The following is a 13,367-nucleotide window of genomic DNA, read 5'->3' on the forward strand; positions in this document are numbered from 1 at the left end:
TAACAGAGGATTCAGAAGGTAGCTGCAGTGGCCACGCTACCTACCGTGTGGATGGAATACCCATAATACATTGCGGTCAAAAGCTCCCTCTCAACAACATCGATGCTGAGACGAAACGGAAAGCAGAGAAACAAATGAGAAAGGTGTCATGGGATTTGCTGCAGTCCCAAATAGTGGGACGTGTATGGCTTCTAATTTTATGTCTGTGAAAGAATGGGGACAAAAGGATTTCTCATCATCTCTCCGGTTACAGGCGAAGAAAGAATTTTCTTTATCTCGTTCGTTCACTCGAAGTGAATTGAAGGCACAGAAGACGGACACCCGGAGTTTGGGAATTTGATGTCTGGCTGTAACTTATGCTACGTGTGAGCACAGGCTACATTTCATTCACAGTTTGTTCCATTCGGCTTCACAAGAGCGTCGTTTCCTTTTTCTGTGGGTAATAATCAACGATTCATTATTCACAAATGAACCTAAAACGGCTGTCTCCTGGGCTCTTGTGCTGTGTCGTCTGGTAGAAGTTTACCAACGTTTCCGATGTCCTTGCTGCGATCGCCCTGATGATGGAAACAGCAAGAACCTCTGAAACGCTGGTAAACTTCTACCAGACGACACAACACAACCCAGAAGACACCCATCTAGTGTGTGTCTGTAAATAAACTTACGTATTTGCTACATTTACGAGGTTTTCTTTCATTTTTGTGGACTATCAGAGGTTTTGATTATCAGGGGGAGTACACTTCCCAACCAACTCCGATAACCGGGAGTCCACTGTAATTTAATCTTCAGCTTTTTAGAACACGCACGGTTCGGTAGTTTCTACTATGAGAACTGAAAATGTTTTAAAACTCATTTACACAAATACCAGTATTATAACTAGACTGTGCATGAACCAACTGAATTAGTAGATCACATGCTGGGGAAGACATACGACCCCAACTTGTCTGCTGTCAGCATTCAGCAGGGGAGAAGATGAGGAATCTACGACACATTCAGTTCGCTCGCAGTAATCGAGAAAAAGAAACCACGAGAAACTGCGTCATAATGCACATTATTTGAAACTGTTTACTCATCTGCCGTCAGTCAGTACATTTGCCATATGTAGTCGTTCATTCGACTTTTTAATACAGCAGCATTCACACAGAGAACGGGATGGAAAAACTTTGTTTGCTCCAGGTATAAATTGTAACAATTGATCGAATCGTGAGCGAATACACTGGTAGTAGCGGTGGAAGTCAACTACTAATTGCACAGCTTTATTTACAAAACACCCAATTATTATTTTTACAAAAAAACGAATTCCATCAACAACGGAATTTCATTCTCCCGACTGAAATTTAAAACGCGACGAATTTTATAATCCCAACAAAAAATAAAAAATCGCAGGTTATAATTGGATTAAGGTATTATACAAGATTAAATACATATTACATATTAATATAAATATTAAATTAAAAATTTGATCATTTTACAGGTTTCTGGCTCTGCAAGATTTCCAATACAAGCTACGAGAGTAATTTAGTAACAGTTTATACAAATTAACACATTTAATTTGTTTCAAAATTCGTAGGCCAGTACTAAAATGAAGTTCCGTATCACAGGCACGTAGTGACACTTTGTAACTATGGTGATAATGTAAAATAAATTAAAAAAATGGTATACATGCATTACTTATTCCAGAAAACATTTATTATCTAAGACAAAGAATATTTAAGAACGATATCAATCATTACTTGTAATAATCCATCCACTTTGGGCCAACAAAGTTAATTTGTGAAAGCAAAGACACCAACTGGACTCTTTAGTTACAAACAGTGGAACAAAAAATGTCACGGTTTCACTTTGTTGGAAAAGCACACAAAGAAGACAATTCTGTGAAAAATAACTCGACATGACAAGGGTTAAACTTAACTGGAGCGAATTAAATAAAACTAAATTGGGTTAATGGCTGCAGTAAAGCATGCAAGAAATTTGGTAGTGCGGATAACTACGGTTCACAGCATCTGCCTCAGCAAATGAAATAAAATCTTAGGAATATTTTACAGGATTCCGAGGAAGTTTCTGTGAACAAGGAAAACACGAAACAAAAAGCACGATATCTCTGGTGCAGCATGAACGGAATTGTCTTTCCCCGAGTGCTTAAACATCACACTTTTTGCTTCATAAACACAATACACCAGTAGAAACCGCGAACGACTGCCCCTTTATTCAAAACACCAAGTACTTCCGAAACGTCGGTAAACTTCTATCACACGACGACGCGCTACATCACAGAAGACGGCCTTCTTAATTCTCGCGGCCGTTACAACCTCAAATCCTACTTATTAAATCTACTAAGCTATACTTGCTTCTTTCTCGTTTGGTAATACAGCATCATCATATATAACCCATTCCCGTCGGTGCCCAGGTAGAACGGCTTGGCAGGGAAACCTCGCTGTGTGTGGGCAAGAAAGTATGGATGACTAACCTGCTTCAGTTCCCTAAACATTAAACCTAAATGACACGTTTTATAAACTACTCCTGCCATTCACAATACTACTGGAGGCTACATTCAGTCTTGCGTGTTGCTTGTTACTCATCAATCATAACAAATTCAATTTCCTTCCCTTACAACAGCCTCAAAACTGTGAAGGTCCTTTACAACTGCAATCCCCCTCAAACTACTGCCACCGCTAATAAAATTACTTATGACATGCCTAAAATAAATTAATTTTAACAGAGAAAATAATGGATTTCACAATTTGTGCTCTTAAAAAATATTATTAAAATGGAAATATCCAGAAGGATAAGTTGAGAAATGCATGCAGAAGTTTGGTCGGACAACATGAAAGAAAACTATCCCTTGGGAGACCCTGGTGTAGATGGGGCGATAATATTAAAACGAATCTTAGAAACATATAGTTTGAAGGCGCGGACTGGATTAAACAATTTCGTGCCTTGGCAAACAAGGCAATGGAATTTCTTGATAGTGAACAATTTCGTAAACACACAACAAAATATTTCCTAACATAACAAAAATTTACACTTGGTTTCTTTTGGGCAAAAACTGAATGTTTGTGCACTATTTAGATCAGCGCTGATGTTAAAGGGAAAATTTATAATCAGGTGAAACAATGGAACAACGTTGTTGACCCACTGTGACGGAGGGATCACCCACTGACGACACAGCGCTGGAACACAGCCAGTTCATAAGTAACGTTCGTGCTAGAGCACGGCTTACCTCGAGGAATGAACACATGTAGTAGGTGTGTGTAAAGGTTACTTCTAGAAATCTTAAATCTCTGACTCTGTGGGCGAGACTGCCTCATATTGCAATTAAAACAATATATACCTCACAATCCTAAAAGTGCGCGCGTTATTTAATGGCCGTTTTGAGTGAATAAGCCACTCTTTAATCAATGTGAATAAATTAATGAAGAGAAGTGCAATATTTTATTGAAATTACAGGCCCCTATTCGTTCCATAAATCCTCTATCTCACCGCACCGATATATTCATTCAATGAGACTCCTCCTTGAGTATACGCAGGCCACGCAACATCGTAAACGGCTGGTGGCAATATAATGGTAATAAGTGTTCATCTTCGATTTGTTTATGTACGTTACAGACAGAAAATGAAGGCAAAACAAACAGATAGAAAGTCAATATTCATTTCATGTCCCTGCACAATAGGCATTGTATTAAAAACTGTTGAATTAGAAATTTTGGGTGGGACTCAACTACTTCTCTGTTCCTATCCAATTCCAAGGAGCAGGGTCTTTCTTGAAGAAAGATTATAGTTGCTTAGTTACACAGGACTTCTACAGAATTTTGTGGAACCAAAATGTTCATCACAGTGTTCTCAAGAACAGATACCAAGTCACGGTTCCAATAAATCACGCAAAATATCACTTTTCCACAGAATGTAATAGAAAATACAGGTGATTAGTTATACGCGCTTCCGCCATCCGCGGATGAGTAACTGTGACGAGGTGAATGCAGGATGGTACTCCTCCGGAGTACCATAGTTCGTGTCGTTACAGGCGCGGTACCTCACGCGACGAGGCTGTTAAACTCAAGAGTACTTAAAAATAAAAGTCTCTTAGCTGGACAGTTCTTGATAAACAGCTCACGAGGAAAAGACTAATTAAAACTCCGTAATTATTTTCGCATTTAACGTAAGAACCAGTTCCAGGTGTTGCAACCTGTCATTTCAGTGAATGCAATGTAATATATCTGATATATTACCTGTTAATACTAAAAAGAAATAAAAGGAAAACGAAAGAGACGATAAAAGTGGATAAAGAAAAGAAGAAAAACTACGGAATGCGAACTCCGTATATTGCAAGAATAAAATTATGTGCAGACGCCAAGTTTCGGAAGTTCGAAATGATTTATGATGATAAAAACGAATGTTTGTCAAATCTTTTCAACGAACTCGTGTCTTCGGGTTTCGACGGCTGGTACACAATGTGAGACTTCCGCTTTCGGGGATAAACCGCCCCATACACTGTTTCTAAAAACTCCCAACCAACACATATATTCACCCTGAAGACGGAAACTGCGATGTCTGCCACGACGCTGGATGAACAATGTTCGACGCCGCCCATCCCCGAAAGACGAGGTTTCACACTTTTGTTCCCGTATCTTCGCACATAACTAATTTTTAGACTGTGGTATTCTGGGTTAATGCGCCTCGCGGTCTTCTCGTTGCATACCAAAGTTCTGGAAGACCATGCTGCCCCCATCTTCAAGGATACAACGAGAATAGTTACGATATTGGTGGATTACATGAGGTTAGTGGAAGATCGTGCTAGGGAGTAGCCTACTACATGACGGCCGCAACACCGCGACTCGAACTTCGCCGTCGTGAGCAGGTAGCTGTTCCACCGCTTCCAACTCTTCCTACGTCAGAAATATCTCCGTAATGAAGGCAGATTAGTCCAGCTTGCCTTTCCTTCTACGATAATTTTCTTTTCCTTTGTTCTTGTTGCTGCTGCAGGACTCATACCGACGAAAATTAATTACTTGGAGCGAACGAAACTTCAGGATGCGGTTTTCGGGGATGGGCCACCGAGCATGTGCGTACACCACAGCCACTAATCTGCTGCCTGTTCTGTTGGGGGTCAGGGGTGTAACTAATGTTCAAAACAACAACACTGTTCACTACGTCATACACGATGTCCTCCCCCCGTCATGTGCTAAATCAATAATGTTACCGTTATCAAACAGTCGTGCTTTAGAGAACGGCCTGTAGTTGGAATTATAATAAAACAACACAGCTGTTTCCTTCATCAGACTCTGTGGTCGTTACAGAAACTGCGTGTTCTGCAAAGAACTTGCAACACTTCTGATGATTCTCATTGCCCTTTATTTACGTATGACCATACTTCTGAGGAATTTGTTGGCAGAAGATGCGAAAACCACTAAAAATCCATTCAGCAATTTAAAGATACAGTGACCAAAAAATATATATACACAAAGCTGGCCGATGTAATTGTTGTGTGTAAATCTTTTTGGACAAATATATATATATATATATATATATATATATATATAATTTTTTGGCAACTTGAAAACTGACGAGGGTGTTCGCGCTCTTTAACAACTGTAACGCGCTGTACACGGATGCTATTTATTTATTTATTTAGTGTTCTGTCTGACGACAGGTCCATATGAACAGGATCCTTCCATCCTTTTCTCGGACTGGGACCTGTTCATATACGTTCTTGGCAGATGATCCAGAAGTGGTTTGCCATTGCCTTCTTCTGTGTGTGAATGGGATGCCACGGAGAAACCGGGGAAGCCCCCGGAGGAAAACTCCGTGTTGCCTAGACCACGGCCTTGCCCAACACAAGTTATAAATTCGGGCACCGCCGGGAATCGAACCCGAGACCCCAGGATTACAAGGCCAGCGTTCTAACCGCTAGACCACCAGAGAGGAAAAAAATTGTTTTATCGTTTCTGTAATCCCAATTCTGCGAATCACGTGACGGAAGCTCACGGACTGCTGGTGGTCCGCGGACCACAGGCTGCGAACATCTGGTCGTTTATTTCTTCCTCCAAACTGTCCTCTGTCCACTGAAGCAAGAACCGTTTGCTCACCAGCGGCAATAGTCGCACAAGGAACGACACATACCGTATTTACTTTCAAAGACGGGCCGTATAAATAGAGATGGAAGACGACGATTTGTAAATACTGGGCTTCTGCAAAATCAAACAGAGCGATGGAAATTACGTACACAAAAAGGGGGCGCCGACGATGGAAAAGAACACTGCAGTCGTACCACATTACATATTGGAACTGATGACGTCAGGAAACAGAAACTCTTTTTTCTGGACGCCGCTATGGTTTCTTCCGTTGCTATATTTAATCAGACCACCTAGCGATATGACGCGTGGTAATGTTTCCTGCAGCTCAAGAATCACGGATTTGACGCACTAACGAAACCTTGTACCCTATTCTTTGTTCGGGATCATCGCCTAAATCGTTACAAATAAACCGACAGAGTCCCGAGACCCCTGTAAAAGTTTCGTAAGAAAGGACACTTTACTGTGAAGGACCATTAACTACATGTGCCATCCCTTGTGGCACGTCAGCAAATTATTATCAAACTATAAAATCTCCCATAAAGAACGAAGGGAAAATCGAAGGTCCTTCCCAAAAACATATTTTTATTGAAAAGTGTAACAATAAGTATATAGAAATCAAAACCACGCCTTAGCTTTACGAAACGTTAAACGTGTCCATCTAGGAATCAACTTACGATGGCAGGACTTCACCGATTTTTGAAACCGCGTGCGCGCGAAGTGCGTGTTTGTTATACCGCAAATAAATAACCGCAATACTTAGGCTATAAAACAAATTACATCATAGCGGTGAAAGGGGCGCGGAGGTAACGCTCACGCGTCTAAACTTTGGCGGAAAATGAAGGTGAGTGGTCTCCTGCGCTGACCACTTTAACCGGTGGGAAAGAAACAGCGCGTCGAATGCAAAGAATTACGCCGTGTTCATGATAGCCGGGACAGTCTTTTTTGTCACTGCATGAACGATATTATTTTGCACGAAAGTGTCTAAAAGAAGTGCAAATTTCTGTGACGCCAACTCTCACTACCAAATTGTGTCATTTAGACTACATCAAAGGTAAACCACATAAAGAAGTTTTCCAATTAATTAATTTTTTTCTGTTGCTCCCTGCATCTTCCAGTTATTTCTGACGCAACGCTACACTTGTTTTTGTGCTACAGCTGTGTTCCACATTTCTTCCAAAGATACAATTTAGCAATGGACGTTTCTGCCCTGTAGTCTCATTATTTGCTTCAATATTTCTTTCTCATTTCCAAGTTCATTTGTTCTTTTCCGCGTTGTTTTGTATGAACCTTCGCCTCTGTCCAATCACCCGGACTCGCCGCCCAGACTGCCGGAGGCTTGTAAAGAAACCTGTTCTTAACACCCGAACTGAACAAGCAAACCATCAAAATGCCTGCACTCACAGAGCGGGCTTCTGCAGCACTAAAAAGATAAAGTCGACGTAAAAAAATAAAAACTGCCCCTCCCCCAAAATCCTGGCAGTTCTTCCTTGTGACGTGCACTCGACCAAATTGAAATTGATCGCCTACGATCTAGAAAAAAACAAAGCGTGGGCCAATCGAACGGCTCTGCCAGAAATACGGGCGTATTTTCAGTTACACCGACCGACCATCAATGTAGTTTAGCTAATTTCTCTCTCACACTTTCGGTGAGTCGCACTTGGTGTCCGCTTAACGTTGTCGCAGTTGACAAGGACAGATGAACGCAGCGTTTAATCAAGCGTCTCCGGCCGGGGTCAGTCCATGTAGCTGCAGAAAGAGACAAATACGAAACTCGCTTGTTTATAATGTTATGTAACGGAGGAAAAGAATAAAACACAAAACGCAGGCAAGGACGGTAAAAAAAATGTCCCTACACCGGACCTCCAAGCGCTTAACAACCAACATTCTGTGTCAAAACAAGGCGAGGTGTGACAACTGCTTGTACAGTATCCGAAGTCCACGTAAAGTGAATGTGAAGGAGACGAGCAATTTTGCGAAGGGGGCAGTGTAGAAGTATCGCAAACATCCCGTACCTCTCTGGCGTTGTTTATATTGTAAACATCAATTTTATTATTACAACATGGATTTCCTTTCCTCGCCCTGAAAATTAGCATTCTTAATTTCGTCAACATTACAAAAAATTTTCCAAATGCCAACCAATTATAACCGTTGTTTCAGGTTCCAAAAGTACAGTACAAGGCTTATGTTAGATTCGAGAGGTTTTCGGGGTGTTAAAGGTGTCGAAGTTCATCTTCTGGGTTGCCGTGCCATGTGGACTTATGGGTACATATCAGCTTTTCGAAAAACATTCAGCCCCCTAACCTCAGGGCAACCCCCCCTCCCCCCAGATATCCGTTTCTCCGAAATGTTGGTACCTACCTACAAGTTGACAAATTGTTACAACCCGTAAGAATATCATCGACAATGTATATTCACGGTCTTTCACTTTCAGGGGGGCCTTACGTCGGGTTACCGTACAGCCTGCAATTCCTACATTTTTAACATGGATCGTACGGAAATGAGTATCAAGTTGAACCCGGAGCGATTTGTGGCCAAACATGGTCCAGTGGCGAAGGGAAAAAACGTCCCCTGCCGCGCTTGGAAGCCAAACGCAACGCTTAATGGACGCCTGAAGTAATACCATGCAAGACGAAAGGAGAGAAAGGTAAAAAAGATAAATAAACAGAGAAAACAAAAGAAAAAGAACGAATGAGTAATTGGTGTGTGTCGGAGGTTTTTCTAGCGAAAGCGGAACTGCATCTTATGAACCGGATGATACAATTCACGAAAGAAAAGACCTCTAGAAATCTAGAAATCTATAAACAAAGGTGCGGGTCATTAAAACTATCCTCGAATACGTTTCTTTTTAATCTTGTAACGAGGCTGTACTCAGCAGAAGCCAGCTGTTCTGCAGAGACTCCCAAATGAAAGTGATTCTGAAAAGAACTTCAGCATTCGAAGCGGATATTATGGTTCTTTATTAACCCATTGACTTGAACGATGAATCGCCGACTGCATGCATTCTTCGTTTCTTGTCCTTGATACAAAGAGACGATAATAGATGGCACGGAGGGTTTTGTTCTGTACAAGATAAGGAGCTTTCGTCTGAGAAGGAATACAATGCAATACGTTCGGCCTTTGAGGTTCCACCACACAAGAAAAGAGCAACCTCTAAAACATAAACACAGCTTCTGTGAAAAAACAAATATACAAAGAAATACTACGACAATGGATTAACATAAAACAGGATATTCTTTCAGATCAAAAAAGTGAATGTCTTCTAACGTCGAAAACGGAATCGATAAGCATTAAGAACAGAAACGAGCCGGAGCCTCGCCGGCACTTCAACATAAATATGTATTACTCGGTGACAGATGCAAATTTCGTGTTCAGATGCCATAAATAAGTATCGAGAGGATCTTTTCTACACCCAGGCTTCTTTCGCAGTGCAGTAACAGCTTTCTGAGTGTACGTATAATTTCCGCTGATATAATTGCATGATGATGGGGAAAGTACTCTGAAGATGGAGACAGTAAACTTTCTCCAAAACATTGGTATCTACCGAAACGTCCAGCCGACATCGCTGAACAAAGACGAACACAGACAAGTAATAGGAAAAAGTTACAGTGGAACCACGGTTCCGGAGAATTTTATGTAAATACGTCTATGCGGAAAGGAAGTTTATATATTGGCTTTATTCTAAATATTTCCTTTATACATGCTTTACAATTGAGATAAGTTTGATTAAGACATTGCTTATTTAACTTGAATTAGTTACGCTTAAGATGGGTCTGTGGTAGCTGAATGTAATGTAAAGTAATGTAATGAAATGTAAAGTAATGTTTTATAGGTAACAACAATGCCGAGTAAACAGATGACGTTTCCTAGGTAACAACAATTCCGAGTAAACACGACGTTCCCTAGGTACACTTGTTACACTTTTTTGCTGAATGACCCTTCCTTATAGACGTATTTAAGTCAAAACAACAGGAAACAAACCAATGAATTATCAGCCAACAAACCGATGTTATTGTAAATTAGAATTTTAGGTGCACACACATTTAGGACCAGTAACTTTCACTTTTCCCTTTGAGTGAGAAGCTCATGTGTAAAGGATTTAAGAATTCAGTCCGTGCCGCAAAGAAAACACAGCATTACAAATACAAAACTGATTTACTTATTTACTTTTGACAAAGGCGATACATACTGTTAGCATCGATCCTGAAAAGTTGAATACGCAGCAGAATACCGACCTGGGCCTATTCCACTTTCGAATTAACGCGTCTAACACCCTGATAACACACTCTCTCTCTCTCTCTCTCACACACACACACACACGCACGCACGCACATAAAACATAAAAATGTACAGCTTAAACTCCGGTGTTCTCTGCCCTAAGATTATTAAACCACTCCACAAGTCGCTACAGCTCACGTACTACGTCATTCGCGAAATCCTAAAATCTTTGTTCCACAAACTCACTCACCAGCTGATCACTAATCTGTTAGCAGTTGAATTCATCCACAGCACAGAACAGAGGTTCTGAACTAATTCTCCCAAGTGACCACGAGAACTTGCACTGGCGACCACTTGTTCTGCAACTTCTGTTTCGCGGCTGCAACTGAGTGTAATCAGTGGTGTCCAAAGTTTAGCCAGCAAATTAATTAATGTGGAAGTCTACATAAAACGCAAACACGATGAGCTCCCTATGAAAACGACGAAGTGAACGTCAATTGCGCTGGAAACAATCAAACTTTACAGTAAAAATGCATTTTACGATACGAATACGTCATATTGGAGATGAGGTACGAATTTACTTCGTAACGAGCATCAATATATATTTATTTATTCGAGAATGTTCAATATACAGTGTTTAGCTAAAGGTCGCATACTTCCAAACGTAATTATCCAACTACCAAGACCATCTGGCGACAAACAGCAGCTGAAATTGGAATAGTGTCGTTAAATACAGCATTAATCAATGAATATGTCTTCAACAAGGACAGTCTCAAATGTTGTTACGGACGGGAATATCATTATGACGGGTGATAATCGACTCTTCGAGATATTTCATCGATGAATGCATCAACTGAACGCAATGTATAATCATACACAACATGACAACCTATACAAGGGGCGAGGGTATGATTTTGTGATTCAACAAGAATAATTCGACCTTGTCCGACTAGTGGATAGATTTCAACTGCTGTTCACAACGCTACACAGTTCACCCCTCCCCCTCCAAATCTTCTCACAACATTTCCAAAGTAAACAATTCTCTCGTGAGGCATTTCGTATGCTATAAAATGTGGTATCCAGCCACGCATCCATTTTTCATGGTATCAGAGTAGCCCCAAAACCAGACAAGCAGTAAGTGGGGAGAGAAACTTCGTTCCTTCGTTCTTTCTTCCTTTCTTTTCCAAGTCTTTGGGGTTGTTATAAAAGCTGCATTGACTTCAGTAACATCGTTGTGATTTACAATAAAACACAAAAACCTGTCACAGTCAAATTTCGTATTTGAAGAGAAACTCGTAAAATATAACTGGATTCTGCCCTGTGTCAACGTACGTCTTCGCATCCTTTTTAATACTTTCAAACCCACAAAACTACATTGCATTGCATTTTCGATTAGTGATCGCTTGATCACTCAATCTTTACCAATATGTTTCAATTGCCAAGCAGTTATGAGATCCGCTGTACAGAATTAAACTGAAAAAATATCTTCCTCCAAGAAGAGACTGCTTGAACTCCGTAACATGCACGTGTACCACGGGGGTCTAGCGGTTAGAACGCTGGCCTTGTAATCCTGGGGTCTCGGGTTAGATTCCCGGCAGTTCCCGAATTTATAACTTGTGTTGGGCAAGGCCGTGGTCTAGGCAACACGGAGTTTTCCTCCGTGGCATCCCAACAATTACTCCATTCACACACAGAAGAAGGCAATGGCAAACCACTTCTGGATCATCTGCCAAGAACGTATATGAACAGGTCCCAGTCAGAGAAAAGGACGGAAGGATCCTGTTCATATGGACCTGTCGTCAGACAGAACACTAAATCAATAAATAATAAACTAAAGAAAACCGCGAAACGTCCATCGTCAGTACAACACGCAGTACACGAAGACTGAAATCGGGTATCTCCCAAATACAATCCCAGAAAGGTGCCGCTGGGTTTTTGTTTTGTTACAACATTCAACGACTGCCACAGCCACAGGCAATTATAACACAGACGATTCCCTATGCATCAAACAGACCTTCCATCTTGTTTCTAATTTCCGTACAGTCTCAGGCGTGGCACGGAAACTTGAGTCCGTGCTGGAAACGCAAATGTCTTGTCGAAACTCACGCCATCCGTCTTACGAGTAGCCTACCCTATTCAGAATCCCCGACGCTGACAAATTGGAATGCCGGGGGCTACGAACAGGAGGTCTGGCTCGGGAAAGACATGAATTCCTCTTTTTTTTTCGCCTGCTGAACTTGTTCTTCAAGACAAGAGGGCCATGGGTGTACAGTACGGCCTACCAGTCTTGATTTTCGAACCTTAAACTGCCACAAATTCAGTGCCCCCCCCCCTCCACCTGGTGTGCTAAGACAGCCTCAATAAAAACGTTTTTCCACATATAAAAATGGCAAGACACACACAACCTTAAATAAACAATACCAACATGATAAATCCCCTTGCTGTGTTATAGACGTGTTCCTTTGTGCTTTTATAATTTTCGAAGAAAACTTGGGGTAACCATGGAAGGAACATTTGTGTGCAACAACGCACGATGTGTAAAGTTTGCCATCACAACGCTAAGGTAAACCACGCAAGAAATCTGGGACATAGAGAACCAGATATCCTTAATTCAGCCCGCTGAATAAAAAGTTTCCAAAGAAAATAATATTACGTTTACTCTTTAAAGCCTAGTGTGGTCACTTAGGTATCACCTACTTCAACAATTAATAATAATTATATTCACACGCGAAGTGTATTTATCGGTTTTATATGATTTTCAGAACAAACAACTATTATATCCCTAAACAGCATTAATTAACTGATATTTGTAATGGTTATGGGTTATGTTTCCTTTGAGGTAAGGTCTGGATGTTTAAATATTATTGAAACGAGCTTCGGCTTCAAAGGGGCGACCTTCCTTTCATATCACAAAATTTCCTACGGCACTTTCTATGATCAGCAATGTAATATTACATTAAATATAATCTAACTATATTACACACGTCTCGGCAAAAACAAATCTTACGTTGACGTCTACCTATTAGTCTCAGACCAAAACCTGGGACATCATAACCATCACCCTCACCGTTGAAAAAACAA

At 40.9% G+C, this 13,367-nt stretch overlaps 1 protein-coding gene across 12 annotated transcripts in view; it reads right to left on the reverse strand.

Moving 5' to 3' along the window:
* Window positions 1-13,367, reverse strand: part of PlexB (plexin B) — a 362,229-nt gene that overhangs the window by 131,443 nt on the left and 217,419 nt on the right. The gene's annotated exons all lie outside the window — the stretch shown is intronic.

This window comes from Zootermopsis nevadensis, unplaced genomic scaffold (assembly GCF_977971745.1).
Source record: "Zootermopsis nevadensis isolate Lab colony 2312 unplaced genomic scaffold, Znev_1.0 Znev_ptg000025l, whole genome shotgun sequence".
In the NCBI taxonomy this organism is placed as follows: Eukaryota; Metazoa; Arthropoda; class Insecta; order Blattodea; family Termopsidae; genus Zootermopsis; species Zootermopsis nevadensis.